Source organism: Podarcis liolepis, assembly GCF_965112155.1.
Source record: "Podarcis liolepis genome assembly, chromosome: 8".
In the NCBI taxonomy this organism is placed as follows: Eukaryota; Metazoa; Chordata; class Lepidosauria; order Squamata; family Lacertidae; genus Podarcis; species Podarcis liolepis.
In genome coordinates, this window is record NC_139560.1 from 71,721,053 (window position 1) to 71,748,478 (window position 27,426).

At 43.6% G+C, this 27,426-nt stretch overlaps 2 long non-coding RNA genes across 3 annotated transcripts in view; both read right to left on the reverse strand.

The window, feature by feature from the left end:
• Positions 1-2,688: 2,688 nt before the first annotated feature.
• On the reverse strand, positions 2,689-6,210 carry LOC310714510. Its single transcript, XR_014529852.1, has 2 exons — positions 6,024-6,210; positions 2,689-2,999 (listed from the first exon to the last, which is right to left on the reverse strand). It is a non-coding gene; the product is annotated as an uncharacterized lncRNA (long non-coding RNA).
• A 1,412-nt stretch (positions 6,211-7,622) lies between these two features.
• LOC310714429 overlaps positions 7,623-27,426 on the reverse strand; it is a 176,835-nt gene continuing 157,031 nt past the window's right edge. For both annotated transcript variants that reach the window (XR_014529749.1, XR_014529750.1), the window contains exon 4: positions 7,623-7,809. This is a non-coding gene — a long non-coding RNA (uncharacterized lncRNA). The remainder of the gene's footprint in view (positions 7,810-27,426) is intronic.

Genomic DNA, 27,426 nt, shown 5'->3' on the forward strand with positions numbered 1-27,426 from the left:
CTGGTGTCTCCTTGGCAGACCCCCACCCAATTCCACCACCCCAGTGGCCTCTCAGCAAATAGGAGGCACTGCTAGTCCTCCCACCCCTTGGGAGGAAATGGGGGCTGCCCTCTGGGGTCTCCTGGGGTCTGCACCCACCCAGTGAGATTCAGAGCAGTCCCTTCCCCACTTCCATGATGGTCTTTGATATAACCAGATAAACAATCAGGTAAGGTTGTTTTGGGGATGCGGGTGGCACTGTGTTCTAAACCACTGAGCCTCTTGGGCTTGCCGATCGTATGGTCAGTGGTTCGAATCCGCACAACAGGGTGAGCTCCCGTTGCTCAGTCCCTGCTCCTGCCAACCTAGCAGTTTGAAAGCACATCAAAGTTCAAGTAGATAAATAGGTACTGCTCCAGCGGGAAGGTAAACGGCGTTTCCGTGCGCTGCTCTGGTTCGCCAGAAGCGGCTTAGTCATGCTGGCCACATGACCCGGAAGCTGTACGCCGGCTCCCTTGGCCAGTAAAGCGAGATGAGCGTCGCAACCCCAGAGTCGGCCATGACTGGACCTAATGGTCATGGGTCCCTTTACCTTTTAAGGTTGTTTTGATTCCTACCCACCCCCTGTTCCTGATGTAGATTTTCACTTACCCCCTTGGTGCCAGATTTGGGGAGGTGCAGGCAGTTTCCCTGCACAGAGCATCCAGCCAAGGGGGCACAAAATTGAGAAGATCCATAATTGAGATCTTTTTGGGGGGCACCAAATTTTGGGCTTCCACAGGACACCAAATTATGAAAGATTACCAAAGTTTACCCCTGACCCCCTTGTTCCTGATGCACATCTTTATTCCCTGCTTGTATTCCTGATGTAGATCTTTAATGGGGGACCAGCATTTTGTGGTTCACCTCAGGTGCCAAAATGTCCTGGGCTGGCCCTTCTCAGACCTAATCTGCAGGCATGCACATATATACACAACAGGAGAATTCAAAAAGAGCAAAATGCCCAACCTCAAGGTGAGCTCCAATTTTCAGGGAGCAGCTGTCGTCTATATTTCTCATACTGCCCCTTGACATCCTCATTCAAGGCTACTGTGAGAAATTTAAATGATGACTGCCTGACTGCAAAAAAACAAAGAGAGGTCCAGGACACACATTTTTCCAGGCATCTAGTAGCTGCATTTAGGGTGCAAAGGGAAAGAAGAGCTTTTAGGAAACCTAGAATTGCAATGGTTAGTGGTGAACCAGGCGGGTGACTATCAATGATGCACTGCTATCAAGGGCTATTTTTCCACTTTTGGAGGCATTATGCTTCTGAAGACCATGGGCTGGACATCATAGGAGGGAAGAGTGCTGCTGCTCTTAGGACCTGCATGGAGGCTTCCCATAGGGCTAGATGGCCTGACCCAGAAGGCTCTTCTTAGGTTCTTTTCTTTTTATGAATGTCTAAACCTGGTCTTAGAGCACTGGGAGCACCAAGGTTTCCTAGGTATGACAGGTAAAGGATTCCTGGATGGTTAAGTCCAGTCAAAGGCAACTATGGGGTTGTGGCGCTCATCTCACTTTCAGGCCGTGTTTGTCCACAGACAGCTTTCCAGGTCATGTGGCCAGCATGGCTAAGCTGCTTCTGGCACAACGGAACACTGTGACAGAAACCAGAGTGCATGGAAATGCCGTTTACCTTCCTGCCACAGCAGTACCTATTTATCTACTTGCTCTGGTGTGCTTTCAAATTGCAAGGTTGGTAGAAGCTGGGAAGGAGCAATGGGAGCTCACTCCGTTGTGGGGATTTGAACTGCCAACCTTCTGATTGGCAAGCCCAAGAAGCTCAGTGGTTTAGACCACAGTGCCACCTGCGTCCTGGGTATAGTCCTCATCCAAAACCCATCATTATTTGGTCATAGTCTTTCCACATTAAAGGTAAAGGTACCCCTGCCTGTACGGGCCAGTCGTGTCTGACTCTAGGGTTGTGCGCCCATCTCACTTAAGAGGCCAGGGGCCAGCGCTGTCCGAAGACACTTCTTGGTGATGTGGCCAGCGTGACGAAGCTGCTCTTGCGAGCCGGCACCAGCGCAGCACACGGAAATGCCGTTTACCTTCCCGCTAGAAAGCGGTAACTATTTATCTACTTGCACTTTTAGGGGTGCTTTCGAACTGCTAGGTGGGCAGGAGCTGGGACCGAAGATGGGAGCTCACCCCGCTGCTGGGATTCGAACCGCCGATGATGTGATCGGCAAGCCCTAGGCGCTGAGGTTTTACCCACAGCAACACCCGCGTCCCTCTTTCCACATTAGGTAAAATTAAAATCCTCCCTGAAGTCCCTAAAAATCCCAACGAGTAAGTTTGATATTACCCAACTAGATATTATTGAATTCATTCAAAAAGTACCCTGATTATTCCATTAGGGCCCTTTGGGGATCCAAGGTCATCTTTTGCTAAACCATTTCCAGTTTCACCTCCCAATCTTATTAGAATATCTGAGCTTATGTTGCTGAAGCAGATTCCCCTCTGATGTCACGGTGCCAGTGCTACCACTTTATGTGGTACTGAACTCCATTCTCCTATTCTCATATTAACACTGCTCATTATTTATACTAAAAGGTTTACCCTTGCCGAGAATCAGAAATATGTGGCATGTTGCATTACTGGAAGCATTCCAGTAGGAGTGGATCGGGAAGCGAGGGTTGTTTACTCATAAAACAAACACGGGCATTTGGGCATTATTTTTTATTATTATTCATCTGCTTCAATTCTCTGAGAAAGTGTGTGGTTGTCCATATCCTATATTCTTTATTCTTCTTTCCTCAAGGTTTTATATCCACTAATTTGTTTCTTTTACAACAGCTGAAATTGGGAATGAGGAGGAAATTCTTTCTCCATCTCACTGCAATATAGCTGGCAGTTATTTAATGTACTTACTAGATATGCATAACTTTCAAGTCACACTTCTGGGGATGTTGACAGTAACCATTTTCTTCCCATGTGACAGGATACATCAATAGGCAAATATGACCTTTTGCAGTCTGTTAAAAATGTGATGAAACAAAATATTCGGGTTACAAACCTCCGTACAATGTCCTATGAACCACAGGATGCGTTGCTATAACGTATATTTTGTCACCCAAATTGATTTGTTAGGACTTATTTATGTGCAAACAGGAAAATTGTCTTTCAGTGCCCCTCTCCTCCGCACCCCCCAACATACTCCTTTGAATCATTCTGAGGAAATTGGGCAGACAACTGATTTCATGGGTTTGCCAGGGTAAAATGGCAAGCTTAACAGTTTGTTGACGATTAACTGCAAAAAGATACAGTGGTACCTCGGGTTAAGAACGTAATTTATTCTGGAGGTCCATTCTTAACCTGAAACTGTTCTTAACCTGAAGCACAACTTTAGTTAATGGGGCCTCCCGCTGCCACCGCACCGCCGTTGTGCGATTTCTGTTCTCATCCTGAAGCAAAGTTCTTAGCCCGAGGTACTACTTCTAGGTTAGCGGAGTCTGTAACCTGAAGCATCTGTAACCTGAAGTGTCTATAACCCGAGGTATGTGGAAGTAATCCAGAAGTAACTGCCTCAATATGCTAATGATATTGGCTGTCTGCTTGAAGGGTTGTTGCAAAGGGGTGGGGGAGAGAAAGGAGAGTAAGCTTAAGCACAAGATGGACATTTCCAACTTGAAGTTAAAGATCTCCTCTGCATTTAAAGCACTCTTATGCCACTTTAATATTGGGACATGGGTGGCGCTGTGGGTTAAACCACAGAGCCTAGGACATGCTGATCAGAAGGGTGGTGGTTCAAATCCCCATGACGGGGTGAGCTCCCATTGCTCGGTCCCTGCTCCTGCCAACCTAGCAGTTCGAAAGCACGTCAAAGTGCAAGTAGATAAATAGGTACTGCTCCGGCGGGAAGGTAAACGGCGTTTCCGTGCGCTGATCTGGTTCGGCAGAAGCGGCTTTGTCATGCTGGCCACATGACCCAGAAGCTGGATGCCGGCTCCCTCGGTCAGTAAAGCGAGATGAGCGTCGCAACCCGAGTCGGTCATGACTGGACCTAATGGTCAGGGGTCCCTTTACCTTTACCTTATGCCACTTTAACAGGATTGTCCCAAAGAATGCTGGGAACTGTAGAACGTTAAAACTGCTGAGAGTTGTTAGGAAATCCTTCACAGGGCTATAATTTCCAGCCCCCTTGAAAAAAACTCACAGGCAAAGAACAGGACCTCCATACTTGGCTTTCATACATCAGGTATAGCATTTGAATATTGAAACCAGAAAGCAGATATCTAGGCAGAAGATGTTTGTCCAGTGGGGTGTGGCAACAATGCACGGAATCACTGCTTCTTACCAGGAGAGAGGGAAGAAGGGAAGATTGATGCTTAGGAGGCACATAGCAGGAGCCCCGTGTTGCTAGCATTGCAACTCTGGCCCACCAGTTGAGTCACTTCAGCATCAAGATGAATAAGATGTGCCACATACATCCTACAGGATAAAATTCATCACCAAGCCCCAGTTCTTATGGAAGAAATGTTGGTACCCCCCATGCCTTGCTGTAATTACTAGTAACCATCAACTCTTTTCATGCGAGCTTGCTGTGCTAAAATTAGTAGAGCATTCTGTGATGGACCCATAGAGAACTAGAAACCACATTGCACCTATGACAGAAGAGCTAGACCCAAATCTTAATTGAGCAGGAACTTCATAATGGGCTGTCATTATGTAGATACATATCTCTATAATTAGATGGTACAAAGGACAGACCTTTTGAGATCCTGGAAAGAGGAGGCATTGCTTGAAATCTAATGTCACATTAATGTGCTTTTCTCTTCAGAATGATCATTTAAGTACAATGTTTCCATAGTCACATCTCCTAGCTTTTTCCTCAACTCCCTTTCTTTTTCACATCACTCCCACACGAGGCAACAATTGTGCTTAAGGGCCAAAATGTGTTCCCCCCCCCAAAAAAATCTGATCAAAAATCTGCAGTGAAAATCAACACAATCATCATTAACTTCACTTCCCAGTACAAGTGTCCTCCAAACCTAAGAGCTGGGAGAACCTCCTGTTTCTATATTAGCTGGTGACTCCACTCTGGCTCCCAGTAGTGTGCCATGTGATAACCTGACCAGTTACTTTTTTCAACTTTCTTTCTCCAACTTTCTTTCTGTGATGAAGCTGCCTGCTTCATCACAGCCTAACTCGACAGCCTTAGATAAGACATATCTATCATGGCCTAAGGGTAGCTCCATTCCCACAACCCCTTGAGCTGGCAGGCAATGAAAAGTAGCTGGTATGAGTTGCCCTGTATAGGTCTGAGGAGAAGACAATGGGACTCTGTGAGAGATCCCATCACAGTGAGGGATTCTGAAGAGGCTGATGTGATACCCAGTTTCAAAGACATCTTCCCAACCATCTCTGAAGGGGTTGTGGTGGACTTGCTGGGAAATCCAGAGCCAACAGGGGAGCACACTTCTAGTTGATTGGACACCTCCACATTAGTTGCTTACTAGGATGAGGGAGAAGCCAGAAAGGGGCTAGGTATACCTTGTAACCCAGCTAATAACTATGAAGAGAAGGAGTTGGCTATAGAAGTATAAATCTCTCAGTCTCTCCTGGATCTATGCTGGGATAGCAGCCTTCGGGTTTAGTGTGTCTCCATCATCAGGGCAACCATGCTGCAAGCCACAACTGGGCCAGCTTCAGTTTAACTTTCCCTAATGTCTGGAAGGGCAACAAATGTAATGATGGGATTCTGGATGTCAAATGATGGTGCAAGTCAGTGCAGACAATATTGAGGTAGAAGGCCTGATTTTGGTATAAGGCAGCTACTTAACTATGACATGAAGTTGTCTGGGGTAATCACAGGTTCAGTGATAGAAGATAAAACTCCCTTATGTAGTATGAGAAAGGCGGAATTGCAAATTAATGATGCTTCTTTCTATATAGAACTTAGAATAAAGAAAAAGTTTTTGTTGCATTTGCCATTAATCTCAATTAATTTTGCATCTCCCATTGCATTTTTTAGGGGTTGGGTTTTTCTTTCCTCCTACCTCCATCTTTGTTGATTAACTGACTGTATTAAGTTGCCAGAGAAAAATAAGATAGATTTAGCTGGCTCATAAGAGGGAATAATTCACAACCAATTGAGCCAATGGAGTTCCAGACTTAATGTTGGTACATAATTCTCAGCAGAGGGATAAAGATGATCTGTTATGTTGCCAAGAGCTGTTAATCAACTTGTTTATGGTAACTTCTGCAACATAAAATAGAAGGCTGTCAACAAGTTAAAATATTTTAAAATGACCCTTTGACAAGCAGATTGTAGTAACCCAGTGTGATTATCATTCTCTTACATTTCCAGTATTTCAAGCAAAAAGAACAATTCAAAATAGCAGTAAATCTACAGGTTATGCTCCCAGCTGCATACAATTCACAGTTATGGCTATGCCTCTTACATTTCCCCCTTAAAAAGTATATAATTTATTGCTGATATGGCTGAAGATATAAAACTGCTAATAAGTTTCAATATACAACTCTAAGAACACTAAGAGGAACAACAAAAAGTGATGAATTTCCACTGATGTGAGTTTTAAAGTGGAAGCCAACTAAAAACACACACATGTGTGTCTTATGTTTGATATGTAGCCATCATGCACTCTGTCAGGTACAATATCAGGACTGGTGGTCTGGAGCCAAGCAGGTACTGACCAAACAGAAAGTTGAGCTGGGAGCCTGTAAATGAAAACTAGTCAGTCTTATAACACAGTCCTATTGAAGGTGATGGGACTTAATTTTGCTAAACTAAAGTTTGCTGGATTGTTGGCATTGTGATCTCTTATAACCATTGTTAACTGGTACAGCACACCTCTAGGATCATATCTACTCAAAGGAACAGGAAAACACACATCACTATACCTGTTCCATTTAATATCTACCTTGCTATAGGGCAGAAGTAGCCAATATGATAAGGGACGCGGGTGGCGCTGTGATCTAAACCACAGAGCCTAGGGCTTGCGGATCAGAAGGTTGGTTTGCCAGAAGCAACTTAGTCATGCTGGCCACATGACCCGGAAGCTGTCTGTGGACAAACGTTGGCTCCCTCAGCCACTAAAGTGAAATGTGCGCTGCAGCCCCAGAGTCATCCACAACCGGACTTAAGGGTCATGGGTCCCTTTACCTTTACCTTTGGCCAATATGTCAGTCAGTCAGTCAGTCAGTCAAGTTTATTGCTTATAACCAAAGGCTGCTGCAATGTATATAATGTCATTCAATAAAATATATACTAGCTTGATACAAAAACTTAAAACATTTGTATTGTCAAAACATGACCTAATCTGCACAAAGCTATAGAAACACCTTAATATACAAGTTGAAACATCAGACAATAAAATTTATAAGCTAAAATCACCACGGGGCCACTAATATATTAAAAGTAATGTTAAATAATACAATAGACAATTATATACAAGGTTTAGTGATAAAGATGCAGCTTGGTGTAGATGGGGTCAAATAAATTCATCTCCTTTACCGTTGATAGCTATCTCGGCTATATAATTTCTTCTAATTTTCCTGGTGGCAGTTGCAAAAAGTGCTACACACCAGGTCACATACTTACCTATGTCAGAAGGATTCTGGCCAGGCGACCTTGTCATTATAGGTGTCAAAAACCATTATATAAGGGGCAGAGTAAGGTATAATGCGTAAGGTCCTCTAATTCAGGGCACCCCCTAATACAAACAGTTTAGCCCATATGATGCTTTCTTGATGTTTGTCCTGCAGGATGGGGCTGGTGTGAGTTGGGCTCCAAACACAGCTTGAAGGTGCTGCATTGACTACCTGTAGGATATAAATAAATAAATAAATAGCTTTTTGATGATAGCCATTTCTCAACTATGAATGAACTGTATTCCCATACATTATCGAAATCACTTCTGAAAATGCTCTTGCTCCTTTTTTAGGAGTGGATCTAAGTGGATCCTCAAAGTAACTAACTCTTTTCTGAAATTTTGCTCTGGTGGCACACCCTGACTGAAATTCATTCCTCGATTACATGAGTAGAATCCTCAATTTGTGCTTAGTGTGTTGACTCAGCAAGGCCAACAGAAGTGAAAGCAGATGTCTCTGCATATCCATAGAGAACAATCTGCTGAGAAACAAGATGTCAGTTTGGGTAAGAACAAAGCTTGACATTCAAGGCATACTAAGAGTCATGTTGTGAAAGACCTTAGGATGCATGTATGTCTAGGGGGGTGGAATACAGCAGAGTCCACATCATCCCGAGCAAGTCATAAAGCAGACGATGTTGCCAGTGTTTCATCTGATAATGTGAATCAACAGCAAAATATCTTTGGGACTGGCACATGGCAGGGTGGCCTGTAGCCATCACCAGCAGCCATATGTTTTGAGAGAATCTTAATTTCTGTCAGATCACGTTGCATGATATGAATGGTTATAAAACAATAATAGAGTGTATGCTAGTGTGGTAGCTTATGTGGAAAAACTCTTGATAACTCTTGATGAGCACTAATTAGATTGGATCCAGGCACAATAGCTAGCTGGTCTCTGATTTGAATGGTGAATGATGAGGAACTAATTAGACCAGATGGATGCACAATGAGAGAGAACTGCAAAACCTACCCAGACAACTCTGAGAAGGCTTCAAGGGTTGTCTAATACAAATTCCTTTGTGATCACAGGATATGCTATGTATCATCCCAAACAGATGCTCATTCGACATTATATAGTTGCTAGCTGGTTCCCTAAAACTGCTCCCAGCCATATATAATGCATGGATCTGGTCTAGGCTAGTGTCCATCAATTCCTCATTTAAACAACAGGGCTTTTTTGTTTTCCTCTGGGCTCTTGCTCCTTGAGTACCTCTATTTTTCAAGAGGATCTGAGAAACCATAGAAAACCTGTGTTAGTTGAGGAGCAGAGGAGACCGGTCCATTAGGTAAATAAGGGCATTGCTCCAACAACATCAGTCTGTCCTAAGCCAGCCCTAACCAAAGTGGGTAGTGCTGGTGCTGGTTGTCACCTTCCTCCTCCTTAGTCCTCAGTGTTGACTTTGTAGACCTCAACAGGGAGGAGGAGGAGGACAAAGCCAGAATTAGTTGACTGTGTGTGTCAGTGGCTCTGGCTCCACCTACTGTTGACCTCCTTGCCTTTCAGTCCCCCAGCCCCAATGGATCCCTGCCCCCATTATTTAGGACAATATTCTGCAGCTTCAAACATGTAAATAATAATGCACAACAGCAACCACATATTGAATTATTTTGTTTCTGGAATTTTAAAAACAAAGTTTCATATTGAGTTTTGTAATATTTTGCGGGTACGTTAAAACTATCAGTTCAAAGATCTCTAATGATTACCTGGTTCAGAGAGAGATTTCCCACCATTTTTTCTCCCTCTGAAGCATACTGGCAATTACAGTCATAGCCTGAAAAAGGAGGTGTACAGTGGTACCTCGGGTTAAGTACTTAATTTGTTCCGGAGGTCTGTACTTAACCTGAAACTGTTCTTAACCTGAAGCACCACTTTAGCTAATGGGGCCTCCAGCTGCCACCGCGCCGCCAGAGCATGATTTCTGTTCTCATCCTGAAGCAAAGTTCTTAACCTGAATCACTATTTCTGGGTTAGCGGAGTCTGTAACCTGAAGCCTATGTAACCCGAGGTACCACTGTATTTGATGGTAGAGGAGGGGGTAGTATCTCTGGTGTGGGTCACACCATGCTCCTTCTAGGGTAATTTGTCTGCCTCCCCCCCCCCATCCAGCACTCAGCTCTTATCTGTGGCTTCTAGGAACTGTCGGCATGTGACAGTGCCACAATCTGGGAACAGCTTTGACTGGTTGGCTAAACAAGGTGTGGGTAGCTGATGGGTCTTAAATCCTTGGTCAGTTTGGGATTTGTCTATCTCCTGCGTGCAAAGACAGGCTCTAGTGGACTGACCAATGGTGGTTCCAACAGTCAAGGAGGCGGTCTCTGCACATGCTGTAGAGGGAAGTGAGGGGCAGATGGGGCTTGTCAACCTGGGAAGGTAGCCCATCTAGGAAAAGGAAAACTCTGATCCTAAATCTCCACTGCCTTGTGGGATATCTTCAGGAGAAGAAAGGGTTCAGGAGTTAATCCTACACAAATCCAGAGTGGAGTCTCTAAGATGGTTGGCTGGTGCCACCTCCACCTCCTTCCAGCAACTCCTGCAGCCCAGCTCATGCCAAAAATATTGCTCTGCTTTCCTTTGGACCACATCTGTGAGGCCAAGACAGCAGGCGGTCTTGTTGTCTGGGCAGCCCAGGACCTCCACACACACTGCCCAGGTTTGCAACTCGAGAAGGGTAAGTGAATACTGCTAACACAGCAGTTTGACTTCACCCCTGGAGGCACACTCCATTGACTCTTGAGACAGACAGATGCCAACAAGAGCCTGAAAAACTCAGTCTGAAATACCTCTGGTTCATACATCTTTTTCTCCCTGCAATCCTAGCCCACAGAGCAATGCCTTGGTAAATCAGACCTACTTTTGTAGACTTCTGAACTCAGCACCAGTAGTTAGCATTAGAATGCTTCTCATATGCTTCTCATATATTTTGTACCCAAACTAATACGTGTAAACCCACAAGTGTTCCTGTAATTTTAACAAATGTTTATGCATTTATACCACAAAATTCCTATACACTGTCACATTATATATTCCAGGGAGTTACTTTTTAATAAAATGTCTGTCTTCATTAAAAGTGCATTAAAATGAATGAGGGTAAAAATGATGTTCAGTGAGCAATTAGGCTGATTTAAGTGTACTTGACAAGAGTCTGGGAAAAAAATAATAATGAAGCAGCAAGTCAGTGTGCTCTTGCATAGACATATCAAAACAGATTTGAATAGACACTAAAGCACAGGAACACACACAAAATACACATAGTTAAAGGAACAGCTCCATATTACTAATTGTGTTGTGTACTGCTAATATATTTTCATGATAATAGCACTCACACCAAGTGTGTGTTGAAGGGGGGAAAGCAAGTTGTTTAAAGTGGCAGCTTTACATTAATATCTTTGAGACGTGGCTTTATTACATATCCACGCACAGTGCCCGATTTTTAATGAACTGATTAAGTACGTAAAGGCAATTATTATGCTGCATAATGAAACAATATGCACTTGTAAAATGTTATTACCAGAAAATAGTTATAAATGGAGCTTCTGTTACCATCATGCTGTTAATTATGAGGAAACATTACTGCTTATTTTGCTCACATAAACCAGGAGCACCTCGCAAATGCTGATCAGTTACACTATTAATTATGTGAATCAAGATGTATTATAATACGCGGCAAAATTCTGTTACACTCAGGAGAGATTCAGAATTGCTTCGGTGACAGAATTCTCTCCACTGCCATTCCAAGCCATGTATGTTTATCAATGTGTGTTATATTATTAGTAGTATTAATTGAATTTATTAGATGCTTTTTCTTGCTGCACGCAACTCAAAGCATCCTTAAGAAACAAACAATAACCCCACACATTCATTAAAACCAAGGGGGGCATTAAGCACACACACACACACACACACTGTTTTAAAAGACCACGGGTTAGCTGTAAGGCTACACTTTGGGCTGAATTTCCCAAGGTAGTCTCTCTCATCTTACTCTCGAGTTTCTCCTGCCTCAAATTCTCCTTCAGCATAAAGTAAGCTCAGCTAGGGTTGCCATATTTCAAAAAGTATAATTCCTGACAACCACAAAATTGTTGAGCCTTTTTTTTAAGGAAACAACCAAAATTGAGATTGTGGGGGGAACAAACCCAAACTGTTGAGCTTCCCCCAAAAAGCTGCCCCCAAAATAGTGATTTAAAGCTTTTTGGAGCTGTTTCCAGTGCGTTTTCCATCATGTTGCCATACATTCACATTTTCCCTGACTTTGCCGATTCGTCAAAATTCTCCCGACGCCATTTTTACACCCCCAAACCAGGACATGTCACAAATTTTCCTGATGTAGGACAAGCCTAGTTCAACCACCAGGAGTGAAAGAGCTAAGCGCAAACATCCCAGTGATAGTGTGGATTAATTTGGTGACAAAACTGTGACATTTACGATTTACCATGATGTTCACCATCTGGCTCTAGGGAGAGTTGGCTCAGTTTCTGCTCAGGCCTGCCGGCAACCCCCACAGTGTGGTTGGTGAACCTGACCTGTACTAAGATGCTTACAAGAGGCATTTGGGGAGACATTCTTGGCTTCTCTGGAGTTCCTCAGAGACTTTTCAGTGCTGGAAGTAATTTCAACCCCATCCTTATAGAAACGGAACCTTTGCTCTGTGTGGCTCTCAATGCCTTAGATACAGGAATCCATCTTTGTTTGCCACTTCAGAAAGAAGATCCACTGTCAGCACCAGGGGAGAAGGATGTGGAATGTATTTAGAATACTTTTGGGGCCAGTTCAGCAAATTCTGCTCATGCTGAAATGTGGGAGTAAATCTGGTGTTGTGTGATCCAACAGCTATACCTGTAAATCTAGGTTTGAAGGCACCTTGCTAACATATTTCATCTATCACAAACAAGGGATGATGGAAAATATGCACATTTGAATGGGATCACTTGATATGTTATAAATACCACACAGAAAAGTGGCAAAATTGGGAAGGGGACCTATTCTAAAACCACTCCAAGAATTGTAGCTCTGTGGGGAGAATAGGGACTCTTAACAACTCTCAACATCCTTAACAAACCACGGTTTCCATGATTCTTGGGGGATGCCATGTGTATTAAATTGGTATAATTGGTATGCTTTGCATGTATAGTGTGGATGTGAACAGAGTGCTTTTCAAACCCCTCAACAGCCGGTTTTCTGCTGTAAATATACAAAAAGGTTTGGGATATAGCTCTGTTGGGGGAAAAAAGTCAAATAAAATAAAATTTCCTGGGGGGATTAAAAAGAGGGAGAGTTTTGAATTGGAATAGTTTGCTTTTGTAACACATGTATATAAGAAAATGAAAGATGCAATGCTGTTATCTCAGTATGCTACTTTGTGGAACTCACTGTAGTTTGTTTAACAATAAGTATGTTATCCAATTGATGCTTTTGAATTATGGTGCTGGAGGAGACTCTTGAGAGTCCCATGGACTGCAAGAAGATCAAACGTATCCATTCTGAAGGAAATCAGCCCTGAGTGCTCACTGGAAGGACAGATCATGAAGCTGAGGTTCCAATACTTCGGCCACCTCATGAGAAGAGAAGACTCCCTGGAAAAGACTCTGATGTTGGGAAAGATGGAGGGCACAAGGAGAAGGGGACGACACAGGACGAGATGGTTGGATAGTGTCTTCGAAGCTACCAGCATGAGTCTGACCAAACTGCGGGAGGCAGTGGAAGACAGAAGTGCCTGGCGTGCTCTGGTCCATGGGGTCATGAAGAGTTGGACACGACTAAACGGCTAAACAACAACAACAACAAATGTTATCCAAAAAGCGTGTTCTCCTTCATGGAGAGCACGTGTTGTGGTGGGGGCCGCCAAGACACTCCAAAGTTGTGGGGGGGGGGGGGCTAATTGATCGCTGGCCACTGATGTGATTGGGCTCCCCTTGTTGTTGGGAAGAAGTTTATGTTGCCATTTGTCGATTGACAGCCAGAAATGCTAAAACTCCTTGCACGAGGCTAGGGCTTCCTCTTTTCGCCCGTGCATCAGATTGCCTGTCCCCCCTCCCTATATTTAGGGTTGTTCGCTTTGACCTTGCTATGCCTGTGATGGGGTCGTCTGCTTCTGGGGCAGGGGCCTGGTAGGAATTTTGTCCATCTGGCTGATTGGCTGGGACCATTTGGTTTTTGTCTACTGTGTAGCAAATTTTCACAGCTTGTAAGGTTGCGGTTAGGCATTGGTTTATGATTTGGTTGGTTGAGGGGCATGGATTGGCTGTGCCTGCCCCTCTAATGCTGCTGCTGCAAGGGAGTCCGTTAAAGGAATCAGGGGCTAACTAATGCTTGTCAACCCTGTCAAGGGGGCTCGGGCCATGAAAGAGCTCCTGGTTGCATTTGGGGAGGGCTGAGGTCAGGTTCCCTGCTCTGTTGCTACCCCCAAGTGTATTCCCCTTTTTTGACTTTTCTGCAGGTGTGCAGAATGTAAGTCTGTCCCCCTGGGGGGGGGGGCAGATAGTTGCAACCAATGTCTAAGCAACCACTCACATTTTTGTATTTTAATAAAGTTGTGGCCAAAATTATGCCAAAAACCTTAAACAAGAATTTCTGTGTGATCTGTGAGTTATTGGGGTGGCCCTGGGGACCTCGACACGCAAATAACTAAAATGCAAAGAGGGGAACATAATCAAGGAATAGTATTGTTTATTCCTTAAAAACAACATGTTAATATATTTTTATGCATAAATAAATGCAAAATGCACTTAGGAAAGAATTACAATAAATATTGGTTCACAGGGCTAATGCTAGCTGACCAACAGCATGGAAATGATGCACCAGAGGTCTATAGAAGTTCAATACGTAACTTTGGGAGAACAAAGAGGTTGATGAATTGGGATAATCAGTCACTTAACATACTTCAAAAGATTTTCATTATGAGCTGATTTCCAAACAAAATATCAGCAATCCATGGGAGGGCTTTACCCTGAAAGTCACTCTAGAAATATTTAATAATAAAGCACTTAATCATTACACTTCATTTGAGGACATATCTTTTGAGAAGTGCAATAACTATACTGAAACTTCCCAGTCCTGGCAATGTGGTCACACACACTGTGCAAGTGTTGTCAGCATGTTGTGGTACATGTGCATGCTGTGGGCTGTGTATGCACAGTGTGGTGACATTGCGCAGCCCTGGCTTCATAAATTGTGGGGACAAGGTGGCACACATGCGTAGGACAGTTCCAAGGGGATCACATTGATGTGGTGAGAAAGTTGGTCTGCCTTCACTGTACATAAAATGTCACATGTGATGTGTGCTTTCATCCCTATGGGCATTTGCTCAGTTAGTGTGATCTTTCCCTTCTTTTTTTTGGGTGGAAAGATTGCAGAAGTCAGTTGTGTATGCATATGTGCACCTCGCTAGACAAGCTATCCACCCAAAATTCCACATGATTGTTTGTTGAGAGAGACCTGCTTTCTCCGCAACAGCCCATAAGGGTTCCTTGGTGAGTGAGATAGCTCTATGATTGTCATTGTGGTGGACCAGAAATACAGTAAATTCCTGAGCTACGCAATAACTTATCATTTAAAAGTCCTTCAGAGAAAAAGTAGCTCTATTTCCTTGTGCTTTGCATAAACAAGTATAACCATGCACATTTCCCCCCTGAACTTGGCAGAGGAACGAAATGAGTTGAGCATTCATATTATTCTTCAAAGACAGTTCTCAGCAAAGTCCCATTATACTTCGGATATGCAGGAACTCCCCTCCCCCCTCCCAAGCAGATAAACAACACCCGGATGAATGCTTATTTTGGTATTTCCATTATGATTTATAAATTCCCCCATTCTCTCTCAACCCTGCACATATTTATTCAATTTGGGAAATGATCCCGAGTCTGTAACTGCCAGAGCTAGAAATCCTTCATGGGTCAAAGGACATTTACAACCAATATGCTGAATTTGGGAAACAGATAATACACCTGTGATGAGGTTTATTCCAATATTGTGCCGGGTAAAGTGAACAGTGTGCTAAAGCCTTCGTGATAAACAGAAGACATTTCAAGTATTTCTTGGAGGAAATAAATATATTTTAACTCTGAGGGGCAAAGAGGCCATAGAGTTTGACACCAAGATACCTGAGACTGGGTAAAGGAAAACTGATTATTTTCATAATAGAAACATTTGAATGCTATTTTTGAGAAGTCACCATTCAAGAATTAAATTTTAAAATATTATTGCCAAAAGGTAGATCAACTTGTCCTTTCAAAAAGCCCACATACTTTGTCTTACACTGCTTGCTGCCTCTTACTCCAGCTCATTCCAAACTGAGCTCTTCTGAGCAGCAATTTCATTTGCAGCTTCTTCAAATAGCCCAGAATGATCGACTTTCATACTGAAAGCTAAGACTAGTAGGACAGTCTATATTGCGACAAGGCAGCTGGTGGGCAAGAGGCTAAATGAAGCCTCCATGGATTTCCATTGTGGCACCCAATGTAGCTGTCAAGGACTCTCACACCTTTATCTGTCACCTCCAGTATTTTATTTTATTTTTCTGTGCAGGGCAAGAGGCACAGGCAAATCACTGTTTATCAAACACACACCAGCTGCTCACAAGTGGTTCACATGCAAAATTAGAAGAGTGCTCAGATAAAACATCTGTTCACACCAGGGAGGGTAGGTTAAGGGATTTATAATATATTTTTTTGCCCACATTTAAGCTTATGCGTGTTTAAAAGAAGCTTGCTTTTTTGGGGGAAAGCAATGACAAACCTAGACAGCATCTTAAAAAGCAGAAACATCATCTTGCCAACAAAGGTCCGTATAGTAAAAGCTATGGTTTCCCCAGTAGTGATGTATGGAAGTGAGAGCTGGACCATAAAGAAGGCTGGCCGCTGAAGAATTGATGCTTTTGAATTATGGTGCTGGAGGAGACTCCTGAGAGTCCCATGGACTGCAAGAAGATCAAACCTATCCATTCTTAATGAAATCAGCCCTGAGTGCTCACTGGAAGGACAGGTCGTGAATACTTTGGCCAGCTCATGAGAAGAGAAGACTCCCTGGAAAAGACCCTGATGTTGGGAAAGATAGAGGGCACAAGGAGAAGGGGACGACAGAGGACGAGATGGTTGGACAGTGTTCTCGAAGCTACAAACATGAGTTTGACCAAACTGCGGGAGTCAGTGGAAGACAGGAGTACCTGGCGTGCTCTGGTCTAGTGTAATAGGTTCTCAGTCAATCACTGCTTCCTTATATTCCTCCTGCAGTTTCATTATCAGTTAGTTATATTATCTCCAGCTCTTCCAATACCTTCCCAATCAATTTGACTTCAGTCAATTTTCTGTTGTCTTTCTCACCTTTAGCATATAATATCCACACTATTGTGAGTAGACATAATACCTGCATTTGGGGTTCGTTTTTCATCCTATATTCAATCAATAATAATAATAATAATAATAATAATAATAATAATAATAATAATAATACTATACTTCACATACTTTTAAATATAAAAAATATGCTCATGGATTCATTGAAAACCCTCATTTATCACTTTAGTCACCATTTATCCAAAACTCTGGGAGATCACTTCGTTTTCTCTCAGTTTCTTATTTATGCAATCTAAAGGAGCAATTGTACAGCAAGATTTGTTGGAATAAATAGAATAAATAGAATAGGATCCAGCTGAGCCAGGAGTTTCCCAATGTAGTCAGGCTATGCTGACTTAACTCCCTTATTTTCTCAGCCAGAGATAAACCAGCATAACTCCCCTATGCCAGTGCAGCCAGGACCTAGGTGGCTGAGCCAGTCCTTGTGGATGGCATAAGCCCATTCTTAAGGAAATCAGCCCTGAGTGCTCACTGGAAGGACAGATCATGAAGCTGAGGCTCCAATACTTTGGCCACCTCATGAGAAGAGAAGACTCCCTGGAAAAGACCCTGATGTTGGGAAAGAAGGAGGGCACAAGGAGAAGGCGACGACAGAGGATGAGATGGTTGGACATTGTTCTCGAAGCTACAAACATGAGTCTGACCAAACTGCGGGAGGCAGTGGAAGACAGGAGTGCCTGGCGTGCTCTGGTCCATGGGGTCATAAAGAGTCGGACACGACTAAACGACTAAGCAACAAGAAAGCCCTGAAAAAGGTCTGTTCTGTAACTCAGGTGGGACCAGAGAAGATGAACTTAGGCTGGATCCTAAACCAGTTCACCGCGGTCATGTAAGTCTAGCAACCCAGCTTAAGTTAAGCTGAAAAAAAGGGTAGTATAACTCCAGCACTAGTTTTAAATCTGGGTTTCTCTCTGCCAACCTTAGGCCAGCTCACCTTGGGGTAGCTCTGCTGCTGAACAGAGTTTGGATCTGCAGTAACTTTTCACTGGCTTAATTTACACCAGCTTGATTCTCAACAGGTTCTTGTGTATAGGATTCCTCCCTCAAATTCCCTAAACTCAGCTCTCCAAATCTCCACATCCTTTTGTGATTTATTTATTTTTAAATAAACTAGTCCTTGTGAAACTTTGACAGGATTTTAGTGCTGATTTTCCTGATATACATGTTTTTTTGTATGCAATTTTTGCCTAACATACACATTTTCCCTAATGTGATGCATCTGTGTATGTTATTTTCATAAATATATGCATCTTAAGCAAACCTCATTCAGATTCTGTACAATATACTTTTGGACAGATTTCTTGGCTAGAGGACTGCATTACAAAACATGGAGAAGTGAATTTTAAAGGATAGTTGAAGTTTGGTTCACATATGTTTTTGAAAGTGTGAAATAGTTAGGTTTCCCTTTAAATGCAAACTGAGCCGAATTTCTCTCCCATCTGCACCAACGCTGTTTATTATGAAAAAGACCTCCACTTTGTGACAATTTCTAGAATCATAAAAGTTTACTACAACCTCTATGGCTTCAATCAGATATATTAACTCCCTGATGTATAATTTGTAATGAAGACTTGTGGATAACTGAAGAATATGCCACACGTTGGCCAGAGAAACTCAAATAACAAATAAGGCGCTCAAGAGGAATAATGCTGAAGAGTGCTCAAAACATGTCTATTTTTATCAACCACCAAAAGATCCAAACAAGTCAATAGAACTCGTAGCTGGAGTTTTCATTTTGAAAGATTGAAATGAGATATACTGTGTATATAAAACCACCATGGCAAGAAATATACAATCACTTTTCAACCAGAAAAACCCCAACCGTTGATTAACTTTCGATATAACTGAGATCGGCTAAGAATTAACACTGAATATAGTTGAGTTTTCAAGCAGTGGTTTTTAGACTGTATTCCAGGGAATCTAGAGGTTCCATAGAAACTTAGCAAGAGTATCAAACTCAGGTAAATATCAACCCTTTTCAGGTATTATTATCTGAAGACAGTAAACACGTGAGAGGCAGCTGCAGGGATGAATATGCCAGCTCCCCCCCTGTTACCATTTCTACCCCCTTCCAATTCATGGAAGATGACAGTCTGAATGGAGAACATTTTGCATCCCCCTGCATCCTGGAACCAAAGATGGGATTCAATGGTCAAATATAGGAGTCATGTAAGTGGCCCTCGTAGTCAACAAAAGAGTGGCAAAAGCTGTACTGGGATGCAATCTCAAAAATGATAGAATGATCTCGATACGAATCCAAGGTAGACCTTTTAACACCACAGTAATCCAAGTTTATGCACCGACCACTGGTGCTGAAGAAACTGAAATTGACCAATTCTGTGAAGACTTACAACACCTTATAGAAATGACACCAAAGAAGGATGCTCTTCTCATTATAGGGGATTGGAATGCTAAAGGAGGGAGTCAAGAGATAAAAGGAACAACTGGCAAGTTTGGCCTTGGAGTTCAGAACGAAGCAGGGCAAAGGCTAATAGAGTTCTGCCAAGAGAACAAGCTGGTCATCACAAACACTCTTTTCCAACAACACAAGAGACGACTCTACACATGGACATCACCAGATGGACAGCATCAAAATCAGATTGACTATATTCTCTGTAGCCAAAGATGGAGAAGCTCTATACAGTCAGCAAAAACAAGACCTGGAGCTGACTGTGGCTCAGATCATCAGCTTCTTATAGCAAAATTCAAGCTTAAACTGAAGAAAGTAGGAAAAACCACTGGGCCGGTAAGATACAATCTAAGTCAAATCCCTTATGAATACGCAGTGGAAGTGAGGAACAGGTTTAAGGATTTAGATTTGGTGGACAGAGTGCCTGAAGAACTATGGATGGAGGCTCGTAACGTTATACAGGATGCAGCAACTAAAACCATCCCAATTAAAAGGAAATGCAAGAAAGCAAAGTGGCTGTCCAACGAGGCCTTACAAATAGCGGGGGAGAGAAGGCAAGCAAAATGCGAGGGAGATAGTGAAAGATACAGGAAATTGAATGCAGATTTCCAAAAAATAGCAAGGAGAGACAAGAAGGCCTTCTTAAACGAGCAATGCAAAGAAATAGAGGAAAACAATAGAATGGGAAAAACCAGAGATCTGTTCAAGAAAATTGGAGATATGAAAGAAACATTTCATACAAAGATTGCTATAATAAAAGACAAAAGTGGAAAGGACCTAACAGAAGCAGAAGACATCAAGAAGAGGTGGCAAGAATACACAGAGGAACTATACCAGAAAGAAATGGATGTCTCGTATACCCCAGGTAGTGTGGTTGCTGACCTTGAGCCAGACATCCTGGAGAGTGAAGTCAAATGGGCCTTAGAAAGCACTGCTAATAACAAGGCCAGTGGAAGTGATGATATTCCAGCTGAACCATTTAAAATTTTAAAAGATGATGCTGTTAAGGTGCTACACTCAATATGCCAGCAAATTTGGAAAACTCAGCAGTGGCCAGAGGATTGGAGAAGATCAGTCTACATCCCAATCCCAAAGAAGGGCAGTGCCAAAGAATGCTCAAACTAAGGCACAATTTCACTCATTTCACACACTAGCAAGGTTATGCTTAAAATTCTACAAGGCAAGGCTTAAGCAGTATGTGGACCGAGAACTCCCAGAAGTGCAAGCTGGATTTCGAAGGGGCAGAAGAACCAGAGACCAAATTGCAAACATGCGCTGGATTATGGAGAAAGCTATAGAGTTCAAGAAAGACATCTACTTCTGCTTCATTGACTATGCAAAAGCCTTTGACTGTGTCAACCACAGCAAACTATGGCAAGTTCTTAAAGAAATGGGAGTGCCTGATCACCTCATCTGTCTCCTGAGAAATCTCTATGTGGGACAAAAAGCTACAGTTAGAACTGGATATGGAACAACTGATTGGTTCAAAATTGGGAAAGGAGTACGGCAAGGCTGTATATTGTCTCCCTGCTTATTTAACTTATATGCAGAATTCATCATGCAAAAGGCTGGGCTGGATGAATCCCAAGCCGGAATTAAGATCGCCGGAAGAAATATCAACAACCTCAGATATGCAGATGACACAACCTTGATGGCAGAAAGTGAAGAGGAATTAAAGAACCTTTTAATGAGGGTGAAAGAGGAGAGCACAAAATATGGTCTGAAGCTCAACATCAAAAAAACGAAGATCATGGCCACTGGGCCCATGACCTCACTCTTTTCCATGCAGCTTTATTTTCCTGTGACATTCTTTATGGTACAATATATATATGTGTGTGTGTGTGTTTGTTGGTGCTGTTTTCTGCAACTGGAAAAGAAGGGGAGCCAGAGGATGCAGAGTTCCTGCAGCATGAAAATCAGATCACAAAAGTGTCAGGTAGCGTGGTCAGTCAGAGAAATTCAGTCCAAAGGTCTTTCAGTTCAACAAGTTCTGGGAAGTCGGAATGCGGAAAGGCAAACAGACATGTTGAGCATGCTGACAAATTTTTATGAGCATAGAGTTGGCACCATAGGTGCTGACTCCTAGGGACTGAGGCAGTTCCCCCCACAAAAAAGATTTTTTTGAAGAGGGTAGGCCCCTCCAATATTCAAAGGCTGTCACACAACATCATGTGATATCACATCGGGCCCCCTAATCCTCTCAAGAAGCTAGCACCTCTAGTTGGCACTCCTGCAAAGACGTAACCCCTTTCATGGCGAATAGTGGGATCCTCATGCACTGTCAGCCTTAAATATTGCATTTCAGGTTGTAAAAGATTTAGAAGATATATTGGTGAGATATGGAGGGAAGCTATTACCATTCCTTTTGTTAAGGCAATGGGTTGATGTTCACACAGAACATAAAAGACAAAAGCCGTCTATAAAACCTCAGGAACACATTGTGATTAAAGAGGTTTTAGTTTAGGGACAGTCCCTTTTAGGTAAAGAAGACTTCAGAAATATTGGTGCTTAAAAAGAAAAGAAAAGTGGCCAGTGCTTGAAATAATAACTAGAAAGCTTAAAAGAAGCTGTTGTGGAAATAAATATGTTATCGTGGGTGTCAGTTGCCTTAAAGTGTGAGGACTTCATCAAATTAAAGCCACTTGCAGAATGTTACGAAATGTGATATAGGTAGAATGGAAAGGGAGGTGAAACTCTTGCCAAAAGCAATTAAAAACTATGTAACGATAAAGAACAGAAGTCCAAGATTGAGAGCTTGCCTCCGTTACATTAAAAACAACACCACAAATTAATACACATATGCCCCCCCCATGTGTTATGTAAGTTATTTATTTAGAATGCTTATAGCTTGCTTTTCAGCAGTGCTCTTACACTTTTGAGAAAGCGTGTTCTCCTTCATAGAGAGCATGTGTTGCGGTGGGGTCTGACAGGCCATCCCTCTGTTGCTGGGTGGGTTAGTATGGATGACCATCCGCAGTGACTGGGTGGTTGGGTTACTGGGCAAATTTTGGGTTTGCCATTTAGGGGGACAGACCAAAGGCTATAAAATCAAGTCATGCAGCACTGACTGGGCTCTTTTGCTGCATGCATCGGATCACCCACCCACCCTCCCTAATCTAGGGCTATTGCGTTGACCTTGTTATGCCTGTCATGGGGTCGTCTGCTCTTGAGGCAGGGGCCTGGTAGGATTTTTGTCCATTTGGCTGATTGGCTGGTGCCATTTGGTTTTTGCCTACCGCGTAGCAAATCGTCACAACTTGTATGGTTGCGGTTAGGCATTGGTTAAAAAATTGGTTGGTGGAGGGGTAAGGATTGGCGGTGCCTGCCCCTCTAATGCTGCTGCTGCAAGGGAATTCCATTAAAGGAATCCAGGGGCTTGCCATTCTTTCGTCCATACCGCTGAATGGGGCTTAGAGCTGCACAAGTCCCCGGGAGCATGCGGCGGGGGGGGGGGGGGGAGATGAGGGTCTGGTGCCCGGCTCCATGCTCTCCCCAATATTGTTTTCCCTTACTGGTTTTTGCTGGAATCCAGAAGTCAGTTCTGTCCCTGGGCGTGGGGACAGACAGTCATAACCAATGCCTAAGCAACCACTCACATTTATGTATTTTAGTAAAGTTGTGGCCAAAATTATGCCAAAAACCTTAAACAAAAATTATGTGTGAATTGTGAATTATTTAGGAGTAGCTTGGGGGACCTCGACACACAAGTCACAATTATTATTATTTTTAAAAATCATCATTGTAATGATCACAACAAAACATCACGCAGTAGAACAATGAAATGAGAGATAGATATAAACCCAGACACTAAAAGGGGGCACGCGCACACACGCATACACCCACCCACGCACATGCACACGCACACACACCCACACACCCACACACACACACAGTATTTTCACTTGGAATGGAAAAGAAACCAAAGAAGTTGCTTGGTATACCTCATGATGGAAGGAATTCTAGATATTGGCTGCCACAACAGAAAAAGCCATGGCTGGCATTCAACCAAACAGTTTTGCTAGCTTTGCAGCATCCCTGTCTACTCCTTCTCCTGTCTTTGCACCCCTCTCATGTGCCCAGTACATATTCTATGGGGTTTCCAGAGCAGATTTAGGGACCATACATTGGGCATGCAAAGAGAGAGAGGGGAAGTTCTATTGTGCAGAAATGCTTTCGATAGCGGAACTGCCCCCTCTTTTTGACATCATCTAGGTCTTAGCACACCCAGTTTTAAAAGTGAGTAGATTGATATTATTTAATTCCACTCTACAATGCATGTCTTTAATGTGCACAGCCAGAGGAATTGTCGCTTTCATAATGGTCACCACAGACCACCCTTCGCCTCTTCATTTTCCTATAGTTATTCACAATGCTTGGTCTGTGCTCTAATTCCCCTTGAAAACTAGCTAGATATTTCCCAAAGTGAAAAGTTTGCAGAACAGCATTACTCTTGAAAGGATCTATGTATCAATGGGCATAAAAGATACTGAACAATATAAGCACCAGAATGAAAGGATCAGTAGTGCGGGACAAATTTTCTCACAGTATCCAGCACAATAGCTTAACTTTGTATTATGGCGTGATATAGCTTTTGGAATCCCATAGGCTGTTATTAGTTGAACTCCTCATTTATAGTTTAATTTCACTGTATGTGGTTGAAAAATATGTGGATACATTCAGAAGTCATTCACTGCAATATTTTGGCATTTCTCCTTTGGCATGCCAAGGACATGGCATATATCCAAATTGAGTGCATCTGTGTTAATTTTGTCTCCCCTGATTCTTACAACTGCAGACAGATATCCTTTCTAAATAACTTTAATATGTGACTGTGTGCTACAAACAAATACCAAAGTTCTATTCCACACCATTTTCTAGTTTCATTAGAAACTTATGATTTCTGTAGCACGAGCTTGACTTTAAAGAAACGATTAACCAAATTGTCCAGGAAGGTGTCAAAATCTACCTATAAGCAACACTGCTAGGAACTGGTCCGGGGTGGATTATAGATAATAGATAATAGCTGTCATATGACTAGTTGTTATATGTTAGGCAATCACTGGGTGGTGTGTGAGAAATATAGAGTTGTAAGCTAGATAAGCAATTGATTTGATTTGTGATTGCAACAGTGTTTTCTTTGAAATTAATAGCAATTACCAGCAGGAGAAATTTCCTCGCTCAATTGCCTGATTTTAGGTCCTTTCCTTTGGTCCTTTCCAGAGTAGAATATTGCCAACTACAGAATCTGAAGTCTGTCATTTCCACAGATATTTCCATCTTACTGTGACACTGCATGTTCAATTACAGATATGCTGTTTTCACCGCAGAGCTCTGGATCTGCACCTCACAGCTCAGGTTATTACCTGCAATAGACTCAGCTGTGCATTATGTGCCCCACTGAGAATGCAGGCATCCTTGTAAACAGTATAATGCCGATCTGGTTAACTGTTGCACATCACATGCTTAACTGTGAAACATCAAGTACACCCAATGCTGCTTGATTTCTCTCCCACCCACCAGTTTGCAAAAAAACCAGCCAGAATAATTTTTTTTTGAAATCTGCTGCCCATTTAACATTCCTATCTGTGACGGCAAGTGCAGTTTTCACATCAGGAACAGAAAGTCATGGATATTCACTGCATTCCCCTAACCCCAGCTAATCTCTGCTTGACATCTACAGGTTTTTTTGCAAGTGAAGTTAATATCACCTCGATAACATCCACATAATACCATCCTAACACTTGGACATGAAGCAGAGACATCAGGGCTTCTTTATTGGGGGCAGGAGCAGGTGTCCAAATGGCATTCTGCCTTGAGCTTGTGATTATTTTCCAGACAAATTACATTCAAGTATTAGACGAGCTCATAGCTCTGTCTATCACAGAGGCAGGATGAGATTAGGAGAGAAGTGTCTGAGGAGCGGCATGCACGCCTGTATTTTGATTGAAGGAGTGTGTGCGCGCAGGGTGGGGAGAAAATGAAGCAATAATAATCCTTCTGGTCCTCTCTCTTTCTGCAAGATGTTTTGGAAGAGCAAAACCCCCACGCTCTAATGAAATTTTATTTATCAGATTCCACCCTTCCTCCAAGGAGTCTGAAGCAGCAAGGTCAGCCCTGCTTTAGACTAACAGTCAGTGGGAGTACATCCTGTTTTGCTGTTTGAGGTGTACAGGAAGTGCCATTTTGCCCTGCTGCTGCCACCACTCTGGCCATGACCTCCCTGCCTCCTCTGCTGCCATGATGTGGCCTGTTGCAGCTGCCCCCAGGTCGAGAAGCAGAACCACCATCAGTATCGAGGTTGCGTCAATTTGGGGCAAACCCTTGCCAGGGGCAGAGCAAGGTGGGTACGATGGGGGTGGTCCAACGCGGGTGCCATTCCTGAGGGGGTGAGGTTGACAAAATCCTGTCTGGCATGATCGCAGCTGCACTGGATCACACCTCCTGGCTGGGCCACTGCACCAGATCACACCCTCTGGCCTGGCCGCAGTGACGGATCACACCCCTCGGGCTAGCCACCGCAGCAGAGCGCACTCTACGGCGGGCCGCTGGGCCAGAGCACTCCCCCCCGGCTGGGTCACCGGGCCAGAGTGCGCCCCTCAGCTGGGCCGCCGGGCCCGATCATGCCCCCTTGCTGGGTGAGATCACCCTGCCCCCCTGGGTCGTGGGTCGTGGGGGGCAGTGCACCATTACCCCTGCTCCTGGCTGGAGGAGGCAGGCAGGCAAGCAGGCAGGCAGGAGAAAGGACAGGAAGGAGGCAGGTGAGCAAAAATGGAGGGGGGCAGGAATGGGTGCTGTGCGCCCCCTCCCGTCCCTCCCTATGGGCAGTTTGCCCTGCGCCAGGTGCTAGAGAGGCTTCCTCCGCCACTGATCCTTGCCTGCTGCGACTCATTCCCCGCCACCACTGGTAACCTGAGTTGTTCGTGATGGTGCCTGAGTATTGATACCGTACGAAGGAGTTACACAGGGGAGTCAGAGCATTTGGTGCTTGAGCATCTTGCATTCATCACAAGGCCTAGCATGCCAACTCTAGGAGGGGTGAGGTTTCTTTGACCCCCTCAATATTTGTTGGAAGGGGCCCCGGTGTGTGTTGCACATGAGTGACATCACATGCATTGCACATCACAGCTTCAGCGGCCAGCTCCTCCAGAGCACCCGGCTGTGACGTTAACATATGAGAGTGCTGGAGGTGAAATAGTTAAACAGGTTACCCAATCAGAACCCAGGAGGGTGCAGTCAGAGGGACTATAAAACCAGTTCTGGGAGGGGTGAATGGAGGAGTTTGTTGGGAGTTGGGTGGTTGGTTGGAGTGGGAGTGAATTGGGATAGTGTCTGTGGGTAGGTTGAGTCAGTGTAGCGAAATGAGCTGAGTCAGGAACAGTTAGGAGCTAGGAAGACAAGTAAATATCTGAGAGGTGGTTTAGTGAGTGAGAGCAGGTAGTGGAAGTTATAGGTCTGGATAGGCACCCCATGATTGTAATTGACTGATACCGTTTATGAAACCACACACTTGTTAAACTGCAATAAATAAACAGAAGTTTATGTTCCAATTTAACCCTGACTGGACTCAGTATTGTACCAGGTAGGGCCTGGGTGGTGGCACGAGAAATAAAGTGGTGGCACAGGGATCAATAGACGGTGAAACATCCGGGGACCCTGTGTGATCACCATACTGGCCTCCTCCAGACGACATTAATTGTGTGTGACATCACATGCATCAATCTTGGGGGCAACCTGGTGCCTTGGCACAAGATGGTGTGTATGTGAAAGGCTGGCTCCTCCTTGAATCTGCATACCCTAAGCCCTGAGGGTGTGTGTGTGTGGGTGTGTGTGGACCCTGCAAGCTTTAATCATTTGTGTTAAGATCTGAAGCTTTGAACATAGCGCTGCATACAAAAAAAAAATTCTCAAGTTGCACTGGTCACGGCATGGCAATCAGAGTTTACTCTCCAGTACAAGGCTAGCACTTCAGACACCAGATTATTAAGGGCCACAGCAAGTGCACTGACCTCAGATTGTGCGCTGCAGATA